A 26,118-nucleotide genomic window follows, 5' to 3' on the forward strand; every position below is an offset into this window, starting at 1 on the left:
AATTATATTAACACTCTTTTTTTAATTTAGCTTGTATTTTTAATCAAAGTATCTCAATTACATTTAAACACATAGCTCGTTTGAAGTGTCAGATAGTTCTACATGGCTTATAAAGAAAAACAGCCACCCAATTTTCACTTTGTTTGTTTCTTTGGGTGTTTGTCTGCAAACCTCTAGAGACATTTATTTGCTGCACATGGGGTGGGTAAACATTTCCTGTGAAGAGTAAACTAGTGAGTATTTTAGGCCTTGGGGACCATATGGTCTCTGTTGCCGTTATTCAGCTTTGATGCTGTAGCTTGAAAGCATTCACAGACCTTATGTAAACAAGTGGGTGGGGCTGTGTTCCAATAAAACTTTATTTACAAACACAGGGGGCAGGCACGTGAGCCATAGTTTACTGACCCCTGGGCTCCTCCTTGAATTTCCAGTTTTAGTCAGTTGTCAGCTGAATTCTTCCTGAGAAAGAGGAGGATTAGGCTTCCTGTCAGGCAATTGCTTCCTCCCAATAGGATGTTTCACTACCTGGTTAAGTCAGTATTTGGTGTTTACATTATCACAATTTTACGCCTGCTCTTCAGAGCTGAACCGTGTAAGATAATTGTGTTTCCTCTCTTGAACAGTTCTTATTTTTTTTTAGAGATAATAATTATCTTACTATTTGATTAATTTTGTATGAATTGATAATGAATGCAAACTTAAATTCTCTCACAATTTTCAAAGTCTTTTCTCAATAGGTTTTTACACATTCCATTTCATTGTCATAGAGGTATCTATTCCAGAGCATTCTGACGGGGGAGGCCAGTGTTGTCCTCCGTCTCCCCTCTCCATCATAATACAGACTCCCTTGACCTTTAGATGGGGTAGAGCTCCTCCTATATGGCTTCCATGACTTCTTCTTACTTGGTCTATTCTCCTTTTTTTTCACAGAGCCATTTTTCTGTAGCTTCCTGAAAAAGGGTTCATGGGGGTTATATTTTCTGACACATCACAAATCTGAAAATGTCTTTATTCTCCTGCACACTTAATTGAGGTTAGACTGAATATAGAATTCTTGACTGGAAATGACTTCCCCTCAGAATTTTTCAGTAGTCAACAGTGTTGTTCTTGAGAAGTTCAATGTTATTCTAATTCTTGAAACTTTACTTGAATCCAGTGTTTTTCTCTCCAGAAGCTTTTATTATTTCTTTTCCTCCGTTTCCTGAAATCTCTTGAATGTTATCTGGTGTGGGTCTATTTTGACCCTTCATGGTTGATACTCAGAGAGTGGGTCTTTCAACCAGGAAAGCCATTCTTTTCAGTTCTAGGACATATTCTTGGACTGATGTTTTGGGGACAATTTCCTCTCTTATTTTTCTCTTCTTTCTTTCTGGAATTTATATTCAGATATCAAACCCTATGAACTGATTCTCTTATTTTCTCATCTTTTCTCTCTTTTACTAGAGAGATTCTGACATCATCCCTGAATTATTTCTCTTGGATTAATCAAATGCTCCAGAAAAGCATTTTTCACTCTTGCCTGCAGAGTAGACACTTGGCTATCATTGTTCAGAACTGAGGAAGAAGAAGGCTGTAGGGTTTCAACATTCAGTGCATAACTTTGACTTAGTATCCCTGTTTTCAGTACAGAACCCCAACCTACCCTATGCCTAGGGTGCCCCAGAAAGACTCTCTGCTAAATCTTTTCCAGAAAATAAATCTCGAGTCTTCTTCCCAGGTGAGGGAAGGGCGTTGCCTGCTGCAGGGATCTAGGGACAAAACTGTTTCTAACAAACTTCCAGTGAATCCCTCTATTTTCAGCTCTACCTCCAACCCATATTCAATGGTAACCGTTGTCATCGACTTCTTACTTACTGTGGTTTGCCCATGACAATTGGGTTGCTTCTTTGCCCTCTCAACCTGGGCCCAAGTTTGTTTCCTTGGATTTGCCACTACTGAAGATGGGTCAGTTGCTTTTCAGCTTCCAAAATACTGTCACTCCTCTTCCATTCTTTATCCTATGTTTTCATGTATTTTAAACCTTCACTCTCCTCTTCATGGGACTTAGGGAGAAAGCAGTGGTACACGTGTGTGTTCAATCCACCATCTTTAACAGGAAGCCTCCAGAACTTCTATTTTAGAGGAGGTGTGAAGGACCCACAGAAAATACACATTTTTAAATATTCTGATTCATTAAAACTAGAATCATGGCATCATCTTAAATTTGGTTTTCAAAGGAATTAATTAGTTAATTAAGGAGCTCACAAAGAATTTTTTTTAAATAGTGAGGTTTTGCTGTTAAAACTAATTTCATGTTTTAAAACTGTGATTTTTCGGGGCATCTGGGTGGCTCAGTGGGTTAAGCCTCTGCCTTCAGCTCAGGTCGTGATCTCAGGGCCCTGGGATCGAGCCCCACATTGGGCTCTCTGCTCATCAGGGAGCCTGCTTCCCCCTCTCTCTCTGCCTGTCTCTCTGCCTGCTTGTGATCTCTGTCTGTCAAATAGATAAATAAAATCTTTAAAAAAAAAAAAAAGAAAGATGCTCAGGAGAGAATGTAAAATTATATAAGTATATGTGAGTTTTTATCATAGGATTATATATAAATAATTTTAGAATTATAACATGAAGATATGTTCATTGTAGAAAACATAGAAAAAATATATATAAGATAAGCCTAAAAATCAACCATACTCTTAAGAATCACAGAAAATTTAACAGTTTGATACAATGTCCACCTGCCATACATACACAGTTGAGAACTAATGTACCTACATGTCTGTATTATTTTCAATTAACATTTTTAAATGGATCCAAATTTTAAAGTTGCCTAGATTTTCTGAAAGACTTCTGCTGTGTAAAGGGGAACACTGCAGTGATGAATTTATTTGTTCTTTAAGCACATTTGTTTGTTCAAGAATGATAAGTCTATTGTGTGTAGTTAAAATTCAGCTCCACACACAATTGTCAGACACAAACCATTTCATAGCCGTTCATGCCTCCTCTTGCCTTTGGGCTTTCAATTGGGAAATCATCCTATTTGACCTGAAGCCCTCAGTTGACATGAAAATGTTATTAATTGCTCTGGTTCTAAAATAGTAGTAGGAAGAAAGAACCAGAAAATTCATGAATTATACCTTTTTTGTTATTTTAAATCCGTCATTTATCTTTCTAGGCTGACAAGAACATCTTGATAAAGACCATCCCCGAAATTTCTGCTTTCATAAATGTACTTGGGTTTTCTAGTTCCTGCTTTGCCTACCATTGAAATGAAATCAGTACAGACATCCATATAAAAACCTATGGTCAAGACAAAAGGTATTACTTCCACAACATGTGGCTTCTAAAAGCCAAGTGTAGGCCAAAATGTATTCTTATTGATCATTTACACTTTTGTTTAACAAACTTGTCCTGAGATCCTATTTCTTGATTGACATGGTTCCTACTATCCTCCCTGAGCACCGTTCTTAGTACAAGAAGAAAATTCATCATCAAGGGAGAAAGAAAAAGCAAAGAGAAAAAAAAAAAATAGATGGTAAGAGAATGGCAGAAACCCAGTCCCAAGAACCAAGGGTCTTAGGAATAAGGAAGTACATAAGCGGGAAGCTGGCCGTTAGACTGCAGAAAGCCTGGGTTTCATTCAGAGCGTGACCAGCAGCCAGGACAATTGCCCTGATCTGTACCAGATTCTAGGACAATTCAACATTTAGGTCATGTTTGATGGAGATGGGAGGATTTCAGAGACTCTAGGTACAGCAAACTAAGTGAATGCAGGTCTTACCCACACAGGTCCTACTTAGGCTCATTTTATGCAGAAGCCCAACAGAGCTCATTATCTGTTTCCTAGCCCTCGCAAGACCTAACACAAATGAGAAGGAGGCCCCAGTGACACATCGGAGGCAGCCACACGGACTACAAATAAGAACAGGCAGCCAGATGCTTATCAGCAGGAGAGGAGATAAGCAGTAAGATAGAAGTCACAAATATTGGCCCTTCCTCTGGGACTCTGTCTCCTGTGAAACCTAGCTCCTGGAGTCAGGAGTTTCCTGCAGACTAGTCAGTAGTGGCGAGAGATACCTGAGCTAGTGAGCTCAGACCCCACGTTCTTCATACTGTCAGGAAAACCAACTCCCTGCTGACATCACAGGCTGATGGCTTTGCCCTCCCCTTCCCCATTCTCATCTCATTAGCAGCGCGAGGGTTCACACCCTTCAGTGGGGATGTGGTGGGTGTTAATGAACAGAACTCATCTGCGTAGCTCGTGTGATGTTTCTTCTAATAAATCTAACGATAGGCTGTAAGCGAGTAGAAAGGGGAGAGCAGCTCTCTGGAGGGTCCTGTGAACAGAAAGCAGGCAAGGGAGGAGTCTGATGGTTTGGTGAATCTGAAGGGGTCAGAAACTTCCTAAACTGGTGTAGGTGTTGGTACCTAGGTGTTTGGACACTGATGATTCTGGATGGTCCTACCTCCATTTGAATTTGGTTCCGTTTGACACGAAGCAGGTGGCATAGCCTGTACAGTGCAGGGACGCTATTAACCTTTTCAAATGGGCTCCGTGGTCCGAATGGGTAATTACATATTTCTTCCCATTAGGACTTACACCCTCATCAAGACTCCACATCCCACTCTTGGGTTTGACTCTCCAAAGGACAACAGGGATTTTTTAAGGGAATGAAAGAGGAACTTCACTCTCTCGAGCAGAGTGATAGTCAGGAAAGAACAGATCAAAAGAATAAAACCTCCCTCTCTCAATGCAGCTTATCACCCGTTCTGGCGTACGTCTTCCAAGTGTACCAAAACATCAGGAAAGGAGCTAGAACCTCTTCTCCTGAAGGATTTCTTTTAATAACTTCCTAATAACAGGCTGTGTTTGATTGCACAGAGGCTCTTCCGGAAGAGGCATGATCTAACGATACATTTGTCAGTGTTGGCTGTCTGTCCTCGGAGAGACTGAAGAATTGACTATCAACACAGATCAGAAAGCATATTGATTAAGTGGACTCTGTGTTTTGTAATGTGCCAGGCGGCAACAATGCAAGGAAAACACACTCTGGAACGAAGAGCTACTTTTTCCTTTATATTCCATTAAGACTCTCGCGTATTTTATTCAGGCGAAATAGAGCATGATTTTGACAAAAACGGATCATCATGTTGCGCCTGGAGGTCTTTCCCATGAAAGGGAGTTAGATGGAAATTTTTACCACTTTCTCAATGCAAAAATAATCATGACATCAAAATCCTTTGTCTTCTCAGCATCTGCAAAGCTCATTCCATTCGTCGTCTTAAAAGCCTCAGAAGCAGCATCAGTTCTGCTGGGTCGAGCGGCGCTTGTGATTGCATATTTATTTATTTTTAAAATTTTTTAAATTAAATTAAATTTTAATTTTTTTGGTGTGTGTTCCAAAATTCATTGTTTATGCCCAGTGCTCCATGCAATCCATGCCCTCCTTAATACCCACCACCAGGCTCACCCAACCCCCCACCTCTCTCCCCTCCAAAACCCTCAGTTTGTCTCGTAGAGTCCACAGTCTCTCATGGTTTGTGTCCCCCTCTGATGTCCCCCAACTCACTTCTCCTCTCCATCTCCCAGTGTCCTCCATGTTATTGCATATTTAAATGAACGCTTTCTCCCTTCCCCTGGAGAACGCATTGATAGACAGTGCTTGAATTCCCCAGTGGAGTGCCCAGGCTTTTTTATCTCAGCCAGCTGCATTGGAGGTGTTAATGAACGTGCTGCCCTCCCAGAGGCTGCTGTCAATTTCCCCCTGAACCTTGTCGACTGGTGGCTGGGGTTTGGGAGACCACATTCAGAACTTGCAGAACGGATAGCCTCATTCTGTCTCGAAATGTTGTCTGTTTTCTCTTTTGCGTCGCACTGGACTATGGGAAACAGCAGGTAGCGATGGAGCCCAGATGGAGATCTGAGACCTGATAAGTAATTGTTGGGTGCCTACGCCACGCCACACGACTGCTAGACCCTGAAAGGACAATGAAGGTGGATCAGAGATGCTGACTGTCACCAAAGCCCCTATAGTCGAGACTATGTCTTATGCAAAAATTAATTTAATACCTGGTAGAAAATTAAAGGGATTTGTTGCAACAGCTTCTTATTAAGGTGCTGTCCTGTAATTGATTTCTAAGGATTTCATCTAAGATACTGCTTGTCAATGTAGGCTCTTGGCTGATGAGTGGCGAGGCTGACAGATTGGCAGCTTACGTGATTATATGCTTTCAGAGCAAAGAGAACTTCTTTGTAATAAAGGAGCATCTGGATGAGGACCGGTTCAGACAGGCACTGAACGAAGGCGCCCAGAAGACCAGGAGGCAGGGCAGGTGGCAGGTGTGGCTATTAGATGGTGTGTGTGGTGTGGAGAAGAGGGGTGAGACCATAGAGGCTGAAGCCCAGGTTAAGGAGTTTGGACTTTTATTTGGCAGGTACTGAGGGCTGTTGGAAACTTTTCTGAACAGTGGAGTACAACAAGGAGGGCAGACACCTTAGCAGAAGAAGTCAGGAGTTCCAATTGAAATGTTTAGGGTTGAGGATTCAGAATCCAGAAAAAGAAACCTATCAAAACAGCAAGGAAGGGGTTTGGCTCTGAGACAGCTCTCCGTGATCTTAGCACCTTAGGGCTAGAGGTTGGCTTAGGGGTGGACAGGGCCTGGCGGCCAGGGGATGGAGAGGGGACAGAAAGTAGCTTTCCCAAAGCAAAAGAAGGTTTTTTTTAACCTAGTGCATCATCATGGTCAAATTTATAAAACAGAATTATCTTTCCCATTTAAAGGAAGTAATACATGTACTATATCCAAAATAGCTCCCCATGCAAAATTGGGCTGATATGTAAGTTAGATCCGTTCTCCCAGCAAGGGAGCAAAATCCCTTAAGATCCTAGGTGGAGGGAGTTCAGGTATTTTCTACAATGTGTCCAATGCAGTAATCAGGCAAAATAATCTCTTGCTGTTTTCTTGACATGCTGAGAATAAATTCCCTGATTTTTAGATGCAGTGTCTCATTCTAGGCACGTATCTCTGGGGGAAAAAATGGGAGAAAACAAAGAGACAGAGATAAGAAAGACTATATAATTATTTATAAGTCACAATAGAATTCTAGCTGAGATTTACCAAGAGAACTGAAAAATTCTGGAAATTTGGGGGGGATCCATCAGAAAAAGGAATTGAGCCTCGGAACCACACATTTGTGACCTACACTTCTACTCCCTTTGCCACACTATTGTCTGTTTTGAGGGAAATTTAAGAAAAAGGAAATATTCCTCCAAGAACTTGGTGGCCACAACCTAACAAATTTGGGGTATGAAATAGTAACATGCTTCTAGATGTATACATTTATATGCTGATCTCTACTATCTCCAGGATAGCTGTTTTATATATAAATTTATCATAACTTTAACCTGGGTGCCAAAGAAACTCTGGACTTCTTCCAGAGTTGTACTTGAGCACGTCCCTTATAGTTTCTTCTGGAAACAAGGAGTTAATGTGTTGCTGCAATACAACAAAACAACACAACAATAGAACAGTACTGACATTCTTTGCAGGCTTCTGGAGTCTGGTTATAGATTACTTTTAGTTTTTTCAAACTTCTCTCTCCTTTCTTACTCCTAAGACCTCCACTCAAGCTGTTCCCCTAGCTGTTGCCTCAGTAAGTGTTGTTATTGTTTGTTTTCTTTCTTCCTCACCGCCATCTTTTGTTCAGAGAACACAAACGCGCGTGCGCCCGCGCACACACACACACACACACACACACACACAGGCACACTCTCCCCTTTCCATTTTCCTAAAGTCTACCCATCCTTCATGGCCTCCTAAAATCTTCTCCAAAATATGCCAAACCATTTTGATCTCTCCCATCTCTGAGTCCTAGAAATCAAATTGTCAATGGCATTCATTTGACTAATGGTAAAAAGGGCATCATTATTATTAGAATCACTGCCCTGTCCAGGGCTTATCCAAACAACACTGTAATGTCAAGTGTATTATCCCCAATTTACAAGTCAAGAAACTGAGGTTCAGAAGGTTAAATAACTATCAGAAGTCATGAAGCTACCAAGTTGTAGGGACAATCATGGTTCAAGCCAGTACCCATGGACTTGAAAATCCATGGTCTTTCTTCTGTGTTGTTTGGTTTCCCAGTCATGGATTTCCTTGTATTGTTGATTAACAAATCTATTTTGTGCATGATTCTAGAAGAGGGTAATGTTTTGGAAAGCGACTGCCTCATTGCCCAACTCTGCCTACTTTTCACTTGACTGAACCCATATAAAGTGTCATTTAACATCGGAGGAATTAAATTAAAACAAATTCCCATCATGTGGGCCTTCATTTCAAGTTCCTCTTCTTTATTTATAGATGGATTAGCACCATCATCTCTAACTCTTTCTAAAGAATTGCCTCTTCCTTGATTCTACCTGAAGGGTTTTCAATCCACTTTACTAATCGAGACAGCTAACATCTGTGTTTAATATATAAATGTGAGCTCTTAAAAACACAACCATTTATGGACCAGAAATTAGGGGAGGGTAAAATATATCAATGCGACTATAAAGAGGAGGCAGGTTGGAATAGCCGTTTCCCCCGCTGCTGTCCATGGGGCCAGCGTTTCCAGCCTGCCTGTTCCTAAAGACAAGAGGAAGACTTAGATGTCTCTGAAGTGCTATTCATCTTCCAAATGAGAGCACTGCATTCTAGGTACCATACATAGGCAACAACCAGAAAGTGGCCGGTGAGCACAAATGGATCCTTATAGACCCAGGGAAGCTATCTATACTTACTTGCTCAGAAGTCGCCTTCTCATGGCCTTCCCATGGCACTGTTTTTAAAATTGTAGATCTTACCACATGCATGCCATATCTCTCTTCCCTGTTTTTCTGTTTTGTTTTGTTTTTGTTTTTGTTTTTTCCATAGTTCATGTTCTCATCTGGTATACTATGCATTTCATTAAGTTGTTTGTGGCCCTTCTTCTTCCACTGGAATGTAACCTCCATGAGAATAAGGATTGGGATCTGTTTGTTCTTTGCCGTATACACAGAACCAATAACAATGGGATACAGAGAAAGTGCTTGAGAGTATTTATTGAATGAATGAAATGAATTGTAAGCAGAACATTTGAGGGCGTTAAGCTGTCTTAGAAAAACTGTCTTCCTTTGTTTCAACACCAGATGTGTGGGGGGTTTCCCCTGCTCAACAATTCTCCATGATGCCAACTGGGTGACCTACAATTCAATTCCATTCTAACGTTGTCTACCTGGAGAGACCATAGCCAACCACAGGTTAAGGACTCAGGCCCACAGGGGTGCCCCCATCACACCTCAGATGCCAATCACAAATCCACTTGTCACCTGTGCTTCTGACCCATTGGCTATGATTTGGAGGTCCCCAGACCCCTCCTTATGGCCCATTAATTTGCTAGAGTGACTCACAAAACTCAGGAAACAGTTTCTTTTCTCTTTAACAACCAGGTAGCAGAGATGTGTAAGGCAAGGTATGTGAGAAGGGGCTCAGAGCTGCCATGCCCTCTCCCAGCATCTGTTCAACCCAGAGGCTCTCCCAGAGGTATGGGATTTTTATGGAGGCCTCATCACATAGATATGATAGATCATTAGCTCCATTCTCCTCTCTGGAGAATGGGAGATAGGGCCGAACATTCCAAGCTTCTAATCATGGCTTGGTCTTTCTGGTAACCAGCTCCCAACCAGGAGCCCTCCAAGAGTCACTCCATTAGAACAAAAGATACTGCTATCACCCAAGAAATTCCAAGGTATTTAGGAGCCTTGGGCCAGGGGCGGGGTCAAAGACCAAATAATAGAACAAAAGATGCTCCTAGTGCTCTTATCACTTTGAAGTGACAAAGGTTTTCAGATCCCTGTGTTGGGAATGGGGGGCCAGGTATATAGATATAGGTATAAATTCTATTATCTAACAGAAGCCATAACCCATTCTAATCAGGCAGAGGAGAGGGTTAAAAACTCTTCTCACTATTTTCTCATTTACACCGAAACCATTGAAAATGCCCACATCAACATGATCCGTGGCCTCAATGTTGCAGAATCAGCTACTTGCATAGCAAACTCTATAAACTATCCAACGGCAAGCCAGACCTAAAGTGAGGCCACTCTTGTAAAACTAATGGAGAGTTTTTTATCCTTCCTTTCATGGAACGTTCCAGAGCGTCAGAACGTAGTAGCACAGAACTTCCTTAAATACAATTTTGAAGTATCTTTTCACCTTCACTGCCTCAGTGCCTGTTTATTAAGAAAAAAGAAGAAGAAAAAGAAAAAGTTTTATCAGCATAGCATTGTACTGTTGATGCCCTAGAAGTAGGTGGTAAAGACCGATCATTGTGTGGCCTTCAGAAATGGAAGAGTATAGATTTAATCTGAGATTCCAGAATCCACCTAGTTGTGTGTTTGGTTTTTTAAGATTTTATTTATTTATTTATTTGTGAGAGAGAGAAAGCAGGAAAGGAGTTGGGGGCAGAGGGAGAGGGAGAATTGATCCCAGGACCACAGGACCCCAAGACCATGACCTGAGCTGAAGGCAGATGCTTAACCAGCTGAGCCACCCAGATGCCTCAGAATCCACCTAGTTTTTAACATCATTTGCTCATCTACTTTAAGGACGTAGGTCACAGCAACGAAGACAATTTGGTGCTATCCTTCCTCAGAGGAAGCATCTGAAATGGACATTGCGGAAAAGCAGATAGATGAGAAAGTTATCTGATGCTAAATTGCATCAGAGATGCCCAGGGGCTCCAACGTTAACCTTTCATGGCCACAATCCATGACACCAAACGACAGACTTATTTTAAGATAGCAACATGTTTAACTTTTAAACTAGGCAGCTGGGTAAGCCTCACGACTAGTGAATCTGCGAGCATCTGGCAGAAGCCAGTGGGTGCCTTCCTCACCACCAGCTCCTCCTTCTCCTCCTTGTAGAACTCCAATGGTTTTCAGGTATCCGCTCTCCTCTGCACGGCCAAGAACTTCAGGGAAGCTGTGTCCCTCCCTAGCTCTAGGGTACACAGAATGGAAGGAGAAAGAACAGGGTTTATGAATGGATCCTCCCAAGAAGCTATCCATCCACCAATAAAATTCCACTTACTGTATGAGAATGCCATACGTGGAAATGGCCTCTAGGTGCCTATCTTTTGCTTTTGGACTTCCCCATTGTTGTGTTGGTCCAACCCAAAGACTCAACCCTCACGGCCTATTATGGCTTTTACTGGGAGCTTCTAAAACCTCAGATACCCAAGTACACGCAGAGAGAGCCTGTTGCAGAGGTGGCTGGGCTTCTCAGGCCAGTTGCTGCAGGCTGTGGCAGGCTGACCATGGTCCTTTTATGTTCAGTCTTTTGAGGTGCCATAGGCTTGGGGTTATGGGATAGTAAAGAGCATTTTTTTCAGGACGTGTATAGTGAAAACAACATGGAGGTTCACCAAGGTCACAGGGGATACACCATGTCCACCCTGTAAATAGAACTGGGTCAGAGACAGTTCCAGACCTCCAGCACTCTAGGACACCTGGCCCAGGATTGCTGTTCTTAGACCCAATCATTAGAGCTGACCCTCTTCTTCAGCGCTGTTTTCTCTGTGCTGCTTTAGGGAGAAATAGAATCCATCCCAAGACCATCTCCTCCCTATCTGCTGATGGACTTGGAACCTTGAGCATGGATTAGGACACCTGTCAGTCTCCCTAGAACTGGATTCTGATGACCTTGGGGCCTCTCTGGTGTTTCCGGAAATTGCTGCAAGCTTCCAAGGATTAAGTTACTTGGTATTCACTGCTAAGTTACTTGCCAGTCAGTTAAAGAATTAAACTCCGTTTTTATATGGCCTGGATTGGAAGAGAGGAACAGAGACGCTAGAGGCATCAGAGGCTCAAGAAAACGCCTAGAAGGAGGTCAGAATGTCAGACATATTGACTCCTTATTCATTCAACTAACAGTCATTGAGAACCTGCTGTGGCCCAGCCTCTGTAGCAAGCATTGGACAGTCTTACACCACAAGTGGGGAGAAGGCCTAGAAGATGTCTTGGGGAACGGAGGCACAGGCAGAGAGTGCAGAGTCCAGGAGGCAGGACAGGAGTTGAGGATGGCCCCAGGGTTCAAGGGTTGAAAGGCTAGCCTTGTGTTGTTATAGCCAAGGGAGCTCTGGAAGAGACTTTGAAGGGAAAAGTCATGAGGTGAGGCTCTGGGTGGTCTGTTGGCAATCACTTGTCCCACTCAACAGTACCCACTGGACCACAGACACCAAAAATACCACCATTTAGAGTCAGTGCTGTGTTCACTCTCCCTCTCACAGATGGGAGCCCTTGACTATGCAGTCCCCGCTTACAGGAGTGCTCTCATCCAACATGATGCCTGACTAAACCTGACTCCCCTTTCAAGTTCATAGATATCACTTCATTCAGGATGACTTCCCTCATGCCCCAAGCAGAGTGAGGGCCCCTCCTTGGAGCTCCTTCCCCGGAATCCCTTACCCCACCCCTTCCCACCTGGTGGAGCCCTGTTGACTGAACTCACCACCACTGCCCAGTGACAGCCGGTGTCTACCCCACAGGACCTACTCTGCCCATAGGGACTGAGAGAGGGGTGAATGTCATGGCCTGCTTACTAGTCTGAAATCCCCAATAGATACTAATTCCCCAACAGCCAGTACACTGCTGGGCACAAGACAGCATCCAGTAACTGGAGGAGGGCAGGAGAGAGAATGGAAGTGAGCATCCTTGGGCCACGTTGGACCATAGTTTTCAATGCAGCACCTCCCTCTGACCTCTCACCTGTCCCCCTGACCCCAAGCCAAGGAAGGGCCTGACTGTGGCTCTTGGATCTGTTGATTGGTTAACTGACCTTTCATGTTTAAAACAAAACAAAACAAACAAACAAACAAACAAACAAAAACAAGTTTAATCAACCCACCAGAATTTCTTTATTGGAACTAAACATAGATGAAGTAACGCTATCCAGTGTTTGAGTGCCAGTAATCACCCAGCTAGTGGTGGTGAGGACTGTGTTACTACTGTGTCTTCACTGTGCCCTAAGGCAGCAGCATGAGAAAGCTGCGATGTGTTATTTCTGTTTACGAAGGTGGAATAGAAGGCACTGTCCCCCTCTGGCAGTCATGGGAATGAAGGAAAGCCTTCTTCCTTCGCCTGTGCACCAAGAATGTTCCAGATACTCACAAGGCAGGTCCTACAGGCACTGGCATCTGGTCTAACATTGCCCCAGGCAGGAGGGACTTGGGGAGAGGCTGCAGGGCTGGACCGCAGCAGGTACGTCAGTGGCCGGAGGCCTGAACTGGGGACACCTCCCTCCCAGACCCTCCCTTCTAAGCCTGCACAGGAGCTTAGCCCCCTTCCATTCCCCGTGTCCTCCTTCTGCCTCAATGACCCGGCAGGCAGGGGTCCTGAGCACATTCTAGCCTGTGCCCTCCCTAATCCCACTCCCTGTGTGCAGAGTTTCTGTGAAACTGAGCACCGGGGGCAAATCCCCTTCTGGGAAGGGAAGGCTGGAGTGAACAAGTTCCAAGCTGCGATGGGCAGGCAAAGCTTGGGCACAGGAGAGAGGAGAGAGAAAGGAAACTGCTCTAGCAGGTGCATCAAAGCCAGAGTCTGCATGTGTTAATACACGTGTGTAAAAAGGACCGCATTGTACCCACTAACATCATGACAAAGAAGAAGAAATCCATAAACACTTGGTTCAACTGAGTACAAATCATAATTACTGTAGTTATTTTTATATTGCACAATCGCATAGCATTAAACGTGTATATCGAAGCCATGCAAGTTTGATTTGCTTATGCTACAAAATTCCAGCTTTGGTATTTTCCACCTTCATACTTCATTCTCCAGGTGACGTGATACGGTGCCTCGCTCACAATTAGAGGGAGCATCGATTGTGAACAGGTCACTCAGGGGGGAAGGGCTTATTTGCCTGACCAGGACAAGCCCCCTGGCTGTTCTATAAAAAATGCACCGAGTTTTAGTTTATCGTGGAAACACCCCGAATCAGAGCAAGGCCCTTCTGAATCCCAAGAGCGTTCGTGCTCGATGGTAATACATTCTAACTGGGACTTGGCTAGCCGCAAAATACAGCGATGTGTTCTGGATACTAAACCAGACGAATTCTTCCTGCTTAAATAAGAAAAATTTCACCACTCATTGCCAATCAGACATTGAAATAGGCTCTGGGGGAAGAGAGAGAAGCAACATTATTCATGCCATTTAAAATTAAACCAGGCCATCAATTTATCCGCCTCTCAGGCCGTTTATCGTTTTCTGAATAATGCTTCGGAGATCCTTACTGGGGAGGAGGGGTGACGTGGACCAGTTTGTCAGTATAATTGGTTTCCTATAAATCTGCAGAAAGCAAAATGGGGTTCAAATCAAGTATGAAATAGCATCACAGAGTCTCCTAAGAGCACCGTTGTGAAATGATGTGCTTTTAATTACTGAAGTTTGATAAGCCTCTTACAATTGCAGTGACATTTTAAAAGTAGTTGAGGAAGCCATGTGTATTTCTAGAAATAGAAATAGAAATACGCATGCATTTCTAGAAATTTCTAGAAATTTCCAGATCAACCCGTGTGGGAGTTTCCACCACCTTCTCGGTCCGGGGTGTCCTCATCCATAAAATGAGGAGTAGTGGCAGACCTGCCTCATCAGCTGCTGAGAAAATGAGGCAAAATCAAGTTTGTGATGTTTTTGGCATATGACACAGCATAGGGTAAGGTCCGGGAAGCTCCACGGGGGATGGGCCGCATCGGCTTTGATGATCCTCATCCCCAGGCCTGACCCAGCACGTGGCCTCGGGCGGACACTCCTAAACTATTGGTTCAGTGGATTAATTAGTGAATGGTAGTCGAAATGCTGTCAAACCTCTTGGAGGTTTTAGTGGCTATACAAGATTCCATTCTGTGGCCGTAATTTCCTTAACCTGCATTCCCCGTGCGCGTCGGGGTACTCAGTATGTTTTCACTGATGTCTCTGTAATTGACATCTCTGCTTTGTCTGGAGGAGCTGGGCTTCCTAGCGTGGCAGGAGGACAGTCCCCCGAAGTTTGGGGAACACGTGTTCGAGCAGCCCAGAGACGGAGACTGCAGGATCATCCTCCAGAGTCAAGTGACCTGGGCCGTGGGCCATGGAGAGTTAGTGCCAGGTCTCTAACTGGAATCCGAAGCCGCTCTGCTCTGGACCCATATTTTGTCAGGCAGACCTGCTGTGTGTGTGTGCACGTGCGTGTGGCCACACATGGCACGTCCGCTGTCCTTGGGTGACGTGGCCGGTGCTGCTGAGTGTACACCTCGTTAGCCCACCCTCGGCCCAGATCGTGGAAGTTCCAGCTCAGGGGAGGCTCAGGGGAGGCTGGAAGGACTTGGTGGGACATTTTGGTGTCTGTTCCTATGGCGGGAACTGGAACAGGAGGGCATGGGGTAGGCTCAGACCTCCCTGCACAAGGCTGTGGGGTTCGCTGCTGACAAGCCTCGCACAGCACCACCTGCTGGGGCGACTTCAACCTGCGGTCCAGAAATTCAGTTCAGAGAGGTCACTGAGTTCACCAAACTAAGGGAACAGGACTCCTGTTCCGATGGCTGTAAAGATGTCGGCCCTAATGGGAAGAGACACACATGCAACCAGACGAGATCCCTCTGAGTCGGGCCTTCCTGGGCACCATGGAGGAACGTGTGTCATCTGACTCCCTGGTCCACCACACGCAGATGGGGGTGCGGGTGGTGAATGGGGAAGGCCGCTGTGCTCCACGTGGGAGCTGAGGAGTGTCCTGATCGGGGGTGATCACTGATGTCTAGGGCTGCCTAATTTCTGTTCCAGAAAATTCTCCCCTGCGCTGTGGCCTCCGTCCTTGAAAGAGAGCTAGTCCCTTGTCCTTGTCAGCATTCCAGGTGTTTGCTAGAGTTGGCATAATGTCATCCTAATGGCCTCAGCCCCGCAGAGCAGTAGTTCTAGTGACTTTCAAAAGACGTGGTAAATTCCTGCTCGAATGAGTGACAGTAACAAGACCATGGTTGTCATTCTTATTTAGCGGAAATGTCAGTTTGACCTGAGTCATGCCTGACCCAGGATTCAGGCGTGTCTGGGGTGAGGAAGGTTGTGGGGGACACTTCAGGAGAGTGGGGAGACAAAGGCTTTTGAAAAGACACAGCCAGGGAAGCGCTGCTTGACTGACAATAGCATTCTCATGTGACCCCCAGGCAGTGTTCGTAGGTCACTACAAGGACCCCTTGTCCTTACATCCGTCTGTCCTTGAGGTAGCATCATTCAGAGATGGCACTAGGAGGCACTAGGAGCTGGGGCGCCTTGTCTTCGTGTCTGTACTTCACCAAACTCCCTCTCAGCTGCCCTGAGCCCGAAGGAAATAGAAACATGACTAAGCCGATGTACCTTCTGCCAACCAAGGGAAAATATAATTAACACAGCAGCGAGACTCAGCAAAGCCCCTGGGAACATCCAAGACGGAAAGGGCTCCCGCTGCTCAAAGAGACGTCAGAGAAAAGAAAAGACCACCTTCGCTAATCCCACAGCGTGCCCCTCTCTCTGTGCCCGCAATTCAGTAAAGGGAAAAGACAGAAGACCCAGGGTGGCTGTGCCGTTGAAATGAACCTACAGCCTCTGGGAGTCATGGTGGGGAATCTGGCAGAGCGGGATGGGGGTGTTCCTGTCTCCTACCACTGAAAGGCCAGCAACCTGCTCACACCTCCAGAGGCGAGGGGACCCTTTACCAGACCCCACTGCTACAGGCCACGGGAATCTCACGGCTCTCATAACACACTCCCAGCAGAGATGAGACCCACCCCCAGACACCAGGAAGGAGTGAGACCTGTTGCTGGATCACACACACACCTTGCTCACAATTACGTGTCCAAAGATGGGAGGTCAGGCAGACATGAGCAGTCCCGGAAAACAGTATCATGAAGGCCGTAATCAGTAGGTAGCCTACTCCCCAGGGAACAGCCTCCTACAAGAAACGAGAAAGAAAACTGCTTCCTGATCCATTTAATTTTCCTTCCCTCTGGTGACTCATCTTTGATAGATACTACAGGTATTTATAGATTTTAGCCTTTTTGATACATTCAACTGTAGTATATTCTCTAAAGCTTTTAATTATTTTGCCAGCTTTTCAGGACCTCAGCAAATCAGTGCTCAGCTTCTCCTAGCCTGGAACTCTTTTATCTTTCATGCAGCTGCCAAAATGAGGCCTGGGGGATGGTCAGCCTCTTGCTGTCTCCCACCCCCTGCCCATTGGTATTTGTGTCTGTCTTCCTGTGCTTCTGTCTGAAGGTTCGGGCGTTGTCAAATTGCTGGTGTAAACGTCTGCCTTTCTTTCTTTTTTTAAGATTTTTATTTATGTATTTGTCAGAGAGAGAGAGTGCACAAGCAAGGGGAACAGCAGGCAGAGGGAGAAGCAGGCTTCTTCGATGAGGGACTCGATCCCAGGACCCTGGGATCATGACCTCAGATGAAGGCAGACGCTTAACTGACTGAGCCACCCAGGTGTCCCACATCCGCCTTTCATTATGAGACTGGATTCACTCGCTCGTGCGTTCAGCGTAACGATAATACTGATGTTGGATTCGAATCCAGTGTCGGAATGGTCTCTGACTGGTTCTCCCTTATTTCGCAGACTTGGGGTTCGGCCTTAATGAACCCTGCAGATAAATGTAATTTTATGAAAAATAATAGCTGAATCCCAGTCTTCATAAGACGGTGATGTCGTGGAACGTTAGGAGGCAGTTTTATCTAGTTTCCTCTAGGGAAATACGAAAAGAGGGACAAAAGAGCTGAGGACCCCACATCAGGATGGGAGGAAGGCCGCAGATGCAAGGAGGTTGGCATGCTTCTCAGGGTCATGTTTTATGAGTAAGTGATAGGGGACCTGGCCTTTTTTTTTTTTTTTTTTTTTTTAATTTTGGTTGCTTTTAAGAGATTATCCAGTAGGAGGTCTGTGAGTGCTACCTGGCTCCTGTCTGACCCACACTACCTGTTTGGTTGATTAAAAAAAGAAAAAAGTAAAAAATAATAGGTATATTCCAAACCAAGGGTGAAGTCATTTAAACAGCTCCTAGAGGCAAGAAAATCCAGGCAGGTTTCCCTCCCCCGACAGTCTGGAGCCGTCATGGAAGAACTCAATGTCACAGACCTTGCCCCCAAAACATACACTCACACTCCTTAGGGAACATTTCAGAGTTACTGGGTTGAGCTCAGAATTTTACCGTTCATTAGGAAATAAATCTTTCCGATGTTATCAAAATGTAGAACACTCAAGTTCATCACCCAAATCCCAGTAGCCTGGAAAGAAACTTACCCGGCTTATCTTTGCTCCTCTTCTGCAAAAGTGTCCATTGCTTTTGCTAACTACGCGACTTTAGCTAAGTAACTTCTCTGAGTATTGAAGATGCCCCAGCTAGAAAGGAAGATAGTCACTCTCTCTCCCAGAGTAGCTGTAGGGTTTGTATAATTACGTAACGGGTGAAGGTGCCTTGCTGTGATGCGCCCATTTATCCACTCCGTCAACCAGTATTTATTGACTGGCCCAGGGACTGTGCTAGGTGCCGGGAGTCTACCAGCAAGAGCACAGAGCAACTCCCTGGATTTCTCTGAATTCCTCCCTGCCGGGCACACAGCCCTGTATGCTTGCCTTCCCTCTGCTTTGCTCCCTGATGCTCCGGGAGGCATCACCCCAGCACCCAGGGAAAGCCTCCCCCCACAGACAAATCTGAGTGGCTCCTTGTCATCCAGATGCCTTGCTCACCTCTCCACCGGAGCCCAGTCTGTTTCCCCGCTGAGAAAAAGTAAGGGCTTTCCCTCTGTCTTAGGAAACAATACATTGATCTAACTTTGGTGGCCCTTAAACTCACATTCCCAGCACTGGCTTTGGGCAACTACAGGGAATCACTGGAGAATTCCTTAAAGATGCAGATTCTCTGACCCTTCTCCAGACCTGTTGGGAATCAGGTGATTTCCACATGCAGCCAGGTTTGGGAACCACATTGTTTGGCCTTTGCAGAATCAGCAGGCATTTATTTCCCTCTGCTGCTTCTTCCAAGATCTGACCCTTATCTGCCCACCTCTCCAAAGCCTTACTATAGAGTCTTTCTAATCTCCTGCACAGAAATCTCCACTCATGACTGCACAGAATAAAAAGGATTGGACTTTTATGTATTTTGAGCCAACTCTTGGCCCTGCACCACGCAGAGTATATGCTATAGGTTGGATTAAGGACGCTTCACTGTGAAATTCCAAGCATATGTCAGTGATTTCTCCATAGTGAGTAAGCTCTTGATCATCCTTCAGAGATGAAGGAGGGAGAGAGCCACTGACCACAGGGATTTTAAAGAAAGTCCTTCAACTTGATTAATTTAATCTTTGTTACAGCTACACGTTTTTTTTTCATTTACACACAGAGAAGTTCACCCTTGTAGAGTTCAAGGAGTTTTGGTGAATGCATATATTCAGATAACCACCCCCATAATCACATAGAACAATTCCGGAGCCCCCCAAGTTCTCTGGCGCCCATTGTACTCAACTCCTCCCTCCGCCCTCAGGCCCTGGGAGCTGCCGATCTTTTTTCTGTCCCTTTAGTTTTACCTTTCCCCAAATGTGATTTGTCATATAAAGGGAGATGTACAATATGTTGGCTACAGCATTTGAAAGACAATGGATTTAAACAAATATTGGAGAAAGGGCTGACTGTTCCTTCTTAATGTTTTGGTTTGGGGCACTTATAATCTGCTATGATGGATTGTTTTGTGCATTAAAATCCTTTTTGCAGCCCCTGTCATCAATTAGAAAGTCAAGATGAAACAGGCACTTCCTCTCATCCTTCATTTGGCAAACATAGACAGACCTTTGTAAAGGTCAAGTTGCAGATTCCTAGTTTTCTCTCCCATGGCCAGAGTTTTCCCTCTTCCCACCCTCCCAGCTCACCTACCACTCTTTTCAGAACACCTGTCTCTGATGTGACCTATAACCCGGAGGAGGGACCCTTCCTGCTGCTAGGCGGGTTGGCATAGCGAGGCTTACTTTTCCTTGGTTTCAGAGAGTCTCCCCCTTGGTCTGAGTCAGCATCGTCTTGCCCCTTCCTGAGTCCTTCTGTTTTATCTGTCTTTGAGAGGCAACACATGCAAAAGAAAACCACTTGATTTTATAGAACACAGAATGTTAAGAGACTCCTGACAGGTATAGATGATTTACCCCTTCCCAAAGGAGAGCAGTCCAGCTTTCACACAATCTCAAAGAGTATCAGACCGGTAACCCCTTGCTTGAAGAGCGAGGAAGGTGGGCCCTCGCTGCAAGGTATCACCCGAGAGGCCTGGGCAAGATTGGGAGGCCAGGAGAGGTCACTGGGAGTTCAGGAAAAGTTTGCGGTCATTATATTTATTTTCCCAGGTCTCAGAGTTGCCAAACGTTCCTGAGAACTAATTCCTACTGAACTAGGCTTTGGGTGTCTTTTCCTGCCTATAGCATCAAACACAGCCACCCCTTGCACACGAACCCCAGGACGAATGCCATCCATAACAAGAACAGACATTTTCATGGAATAAGTGAATAAGTAAACCCAAGAGTTTCCCCCCAGAAGGCCAAGCTCTCCGTAAAGATGCGCAGCCTGCAAGGTTTCTGCCCCAGGTGGTCCGAGACGTCAGCTCCAAACCCCAAACACCAAAAAAGACCGACTCGCCCGCGTGCCGTGTGTATTGCCAACGTGTGTGGGGGGGCTGCAAATAAAACTATATTTAAAAACAAACAAAACCCCAAAATTCCAGTTCGTGTGTTAGGCTTTGCCCTGAGTCGTGGCGCTGTCTCCGCGCAATCCGAGGTGTGCCACCAGCCCCGGAGTCCACTCCGGGTTTTCCCCCCCTCCCTCCACCTGCCTCTCCCGGTCCGGGCGGTGGTCCCGCAGTCCCGGGGCGGCGGAAAGCCACGGCTGGAATTCCAGCTGCCGACAAAGGACGGCCCTAGGGGGTCCTGAAGTCTGACCCGCCCGTGGGAAATCCACCTGCGTCGCCGGAGTGAGGGGCACACCTGAGCCGGGGCTGCCTGGACAAGGCAAGTATTGCTGGCTGGAGGCTTACTACTTTGAGATGCTGGGTGCCTGGAAGGGCGCGTGCCGCTCCATCCAGTCCGAGGGCGCGCGGAGAGTGAGCGAGGGAGCCCCTGCGCGGAGCCCCGGTGCTGAACCTGGATTTGAACACGCTGCCAGCACTGCTTCTGGCAGAAAGATTTCCGAATCTTGATCTGGGCTCTGGAAGGTCAGGTGTTCTGGGGGAGGGTTGACTAGGGCACTAAACCACGGAGAGTGCTCGGGTTTGCTTTAGAGGCACCAATGCTACATCCCACGGGGTTCCTGAGCTGGGAGCAAGCGAAGAAAAATCGGGAAAATGTGGTAGAGTATTGCTTCCCGCCCTGTGTAAGTGTGTGAGAAAGCCGAGCTGAGATTTACATGGTGCTGTTTACATGGTACTGTTACATGTGTTGTAGGATTTTTGAGACGTGTTTAATGAGAAGGGCTTCCTTTTTAATTTAGGACAAATTAGTTTGTTGTTATAACTAGAGTGGTAATTAATAATGATAGTCATACATAATGCTTTCTTTAAGCTTAAACACACACCAAAACTGGAAAATACCATTCAAAAGGAGCATGCTTTTGCACTCCTGCAAAATAAATTATCCACCAGATAAAATAGAATAATTAATATTTTGAGGAAAGATAAGGGATAGAGATTCCTAGAATTGCTCGTTAAATTTAAAGCAATTGGTTCTGTGTGTTTCACTTTTGGCTGGGGTGGGCGCAGTTAAAAACAGGCATCAAATTGCCTGTTTGGTTTTCCCCTTTTGAAACTTAGAATGGTATCTGGTTATCCCTGGAGAAGCCTTTAATTTTTCACGCTCACACTTGGCAGCCGGCTCTCAGGACCCTGCTGGTCTTCCCCCCGGGACTGGTTCCCACAGGCAGTCAGTGAAGAAGAGAATTGATTCTTCTTTTTCTGTGCATAATACCATCATCACCATTAGGACTTCATAAGTTCAGCCTTCTGAATTGGTGTCCTTTCTTCCCACGTTTTCTATTGATTTACATCATTAACAATGGAAGAGAAGCTCTTCTTTTGATTAAGAAGCCAAAGAATTGGGGGAATCATGGATTCCTTCAGATTATTTATTTAGGGTTTGTTCACCTGTCGTGCTGTACATTTAATGAGATGAGGGGAGGGGAGAGAAGGTAGGTTTCTTAACCTAACTGCTGCGTCTCTGGGTCCCTCTTTACATTTTCCAGAACAAGGAAACCATGAAATCCCTTGTCAAATTATAAGGAAACTTGGAGCTCCCTGAGTGCAAGTCCATTTCACAGATGGGAATACTGGATAGCCCTTGGTTGGCCATTACTTCTGGATTAGTCTGCAGGGCCAAGTTCTGGATTCTGACGCACAGTGACTGTCGCTCTAGGAATTCAGTGTGTACCCCACATGCATTTAGCCCTGGGACTGGGCAAATATGTTGGTAGCTGATCCAGATCTGGAATAACACAGATCTCACTTTAGAAGACTCGATCTCCATGTTCCTTTCAGTTCTGTTCTACTAATACCTCTTACCAGACGACACCTACTCACTTGAAATGTTCCGGTTGGATGCTCACTACATTTCATTTATTCAGGAGCTATTTGTTTTTAAATCGATAGCGAAGCTGTACTACATAGACCCAGTGCAAACGGTTTATTTGAAAGACTTTCTTTTACATAGAGCTGCAAGCTGTTACTTGAATCCCAGGGCTGCTGCAAATTAGTAATAGAACTAATAGTAGCAACCATTTCTCAAACGTCTATTATATGCCATTAACTACACTAAGGGCTCTGTTCATATTCTCCCAGTTAATTCTCACTATATTCTTAAGAGGTACCTAATATTATCGCCATCTTACCAATCAGAAAGATGAAGAGATTAGTCCAATATCATTCATCTTCTAAGTGGGGGTGGGAGCCCAGTCTGTCTGACTCCCAAGCTCAGGGTCTTTCTCTACTACTCTGTTGCTCTAACCTGCATATCCCTAGACTTCTGAAGACATGATAAATTTAGGTAAATTACAGTGGCCTTACTGTTCTCTCTCTAGTGAAAGGGTATAGAGCAGTTCAGACAAAGTACACTGGAACCACAGAAAACCTCAGTACATTGACAGCAAATGATGGGCTCCCCCCAAAACCACACTCTACCTTTGGCCCAATGTCTAATTTCCCAAAGAGAGATTGGGGTGGATGAAAAGAAAAGAAGGAGAGTGCGCCCCCTAGCCCCAGAGGAGGGACTCCTCTCTTCCAAAGGCCTTTGAGTTATGCGCCGTGGAAGTAAAGGGAGAGCCCGGGATTGATTGAGCAGTTTTAAGTAATACATCCAAAAGGGAAGAGTCCTGTATGTTAATTTCTTTTTTTTTTTTTAAGATTTTATTTATTTATTTGACAAAGAGAGAGATCACAAGTAGGCAGAGAGGCAGACGGGGCGGGGAAGCAGGCTCCCTGCTGAGCAGAGAGCCCAATGCAGGGCTCGATCCCAGGACCCTGAGATCATGACCTGAGCCAAGGCTTAACCCACTGAGCCACCCAGGTGCCCCTGTATGTTAATTTCTTCCTCTTGTCTGAACCAACCAAGCCCAGAGCTATTGACGCCAAGAGAAGCTGGGTGGCAGCCGTGGAGAGGCCTTTCCCATGACCCTGAAACTCCTGTGCTGTGGTGGTTTATTGTGTCTTCAAAAATCACCTCTCCGCCAGGCTTCGAACAAAACAATACAGATGTGAGATTTTCATCCTTCCAAACAAGTCAGAAATGATAACCGTTCAGCTACTTTTGTTATTTTAAAACTCTGTGTTCCTGAAAACTGGCCTCTGCTTTCTTCCTGTACAATCCAAGTGGTTGACTGAGGAGTGAGAAGCTAGTCTGGCAGTCTGTACCTCTCGAGTTTTTAAAAATTCCTGAATATTTAATATTTTTATTCTTCTGCTTTACCCTACAAGTGTTCTTTCTCATTACTTCTGGCCAAGGCATGGCTGTGTCTCCAGGATCAGCCACTCTTCACTGGAGTTCTGTGATCAGTATTGTGCAGTGGTGGAAGGAAAGGGGTCATTTTAACCACTTACAGTGAGCACTTCCAGAAAGGAGCCTGTTTGCATTAAAATGCTACTCCTCAGCCTCACAGCAAATCTGTTCAGAGGACTCCAGACTGAGTGTCTTTACAAAGGAAAATTACCTTCACACAAGGACGCATTCTCACCTGCGCAGAGGAACACTCCCTCCAGAAAAGCTGAGGATGGGGGAGCCCCAGTCTCCAGCCCCATGCACCCTCCTCTCCAGTGACTTCTCCACAAAGCTGGTCCAGCCGCTCCCTGCTGGAGAACCTGTAGGGGCCCCAATTTCCTAACCCTGTCTTGGTCCAGCCGGCTCGCTATAGGCCCATCGGCTTTGTCACAACCTCTAGGAACTCTGTCCTTCCGTGCTTAGGACCTGGCTCGCTGGGCACAGATGGCCAGCTCCTCCCCCACACGCACCGCACATCTCATGTCGGCCCGGATCACAGCACTTCTCAGACCCGAGTTTATCTCAGTGTTTGTCAGTGTCTTTCGTTGACACTCCAGTGTGGAGTCTGTCCGTCTTCAGTTCAGGTACGGGGTCCTGTTCCTCTCTCTATCCTTTCCCCCATGTAGCTCTCCTCCCTCTATTTGAGTATTTCCTGGTATATAGTAGTTGTTCCATCAATCAGTAATTAACTAATTTCATCACAAGGATTTGTTCCACCAGGTGCAGAAGAGTCCCCTCTGGGTGTGGACGCATTTGTAGAGGTGATCAGTCAGTACTTAGAGCGGAGCTCTAACTCCAGAGGGGTGCTGAAACATGGACACAGGGAAATGCCAGCTTTTAAAAATAACCTTTTTAAAAAAACAGTTTCCCCAAAGCAGAGACTGATAAAACGATGACTAACCGAATTTTGGAGATCACTAAATAGGCGAGGATTTGGGGAACAGTATGACTTGGAGAACCCAACAGGAGTTCTCCAGAATCAAGCCACACTGAGCTAAGCATTTTTCATTTTTCTGAGATTAGCAAAAAGGGGCTCCTTGCGGCAAGAGATTCGTAACTCAAGGATGGGCTCCGATCAGCCTGGAGTTGTTGCTTCTGCACCAGAAACCGCATGGGGCCTGAGGGCTGTCTTCCCGTGTGGCCTGAGGGCATCTTCCCTGGGCTCCAGCCTATTGATCACAATGGAATTACACCCCTCAGAGAGCCGCGGGTGATTGGCTTCCCAGGGCAAGCATTGCAAAGCCTTGTCAAATGGTCTTGACATAGTGTTTCTTAATTTTAGCAAAACATTCGACGCAATCCATCATGGTATATTTTTTCACTTATTCAACAAATAGTCATGGAAATGTGTATTACGTGCCAGGCATTGTCTTGGGTACTTATTCAGCGTTTGTGACTCAGAAGCAAATTATGAGTTAGTTGATAGCGAGGAGAACAAACCCAAGTCAAACACTGATGGCCTGAAATTCTCTAGCACAAAGCCGGAAGTCAACAGATTCATTCATTCTAGTGCATTGCAGGGGTCTCTCCTGGGGCCCTGCGTGCTCCCCACTCACTCTGGTCTCTGTTCACGGGGTCTTCTGACCATCCTCTCCCTAAAAGCACCTTGCCTGGCCGTTTTCTGTTCCCTTCAGTTGCTCTGTTTCTCGCTCTTTGTGGCTTTCTTACAGATGTGTGTGCGCGCTTGCCACCGTCTGTCTGTCTCCTTGGACTGTGCCGTGACGAAAGGAGGTGTTTCGTGGAATGGGCCTTTTGTTCTTTGCCGTTCGGCTTGTTTCTCAGTGACCATTGTTGCCATTCCCGTTCATCAGAGTTCCAGATGATGGGAATTCAAGAGGGATAGCTGATATGGTAAATAAGAGAATCAGACTTCATTATAATAGTATATGTGGAAGCACTCTGATCATTATGAATGATAATTACATGTAAGTTATCATCGTTATTTTAAGTGGCTATAAATCTGAGCCAAAACCAATAAAATGAAGGTTAAATACAGGCTCATGCATTTAGATTCCCAAAAAATCGATGACATGAGTCCAAAAGGAAGGAGCCTGGGAGGATGGCA

The 26,118-nt window shown here is 45.4% G+C and overlaps 1 protein-coding gene across 1 annotated transcript in view; it reads left to right on the forward strand.

The window, feature by feature from the left end:
- The window catches only part of LOC111154452 (contactin associated protein like 2), a 2,043,877-nt gene that overhangs the window by 1,944,917 nt on the left and 72,842 nt on the right, over positions 1–26,118 (forward strand). The gene's annotated exons all lie outside the window — the stretch shown is intronic.

Source organism: Enhydra lutris, unplaced genomic scaffold, assembly GCF_002288905.1.
Source record: "Enhydra lutris kenyoni isolate GAN:26980312 unplaced genomic scaffold, ASM228890v2 scaffoldscaffold37, whole genome shotgun sequence".
NCBI classification, from domain to species: Eukaryota; Metazoa; Chordata; class Mammalia; order Carnivora; family Mustelidae; genus Enhydra; species Enhydra lutris.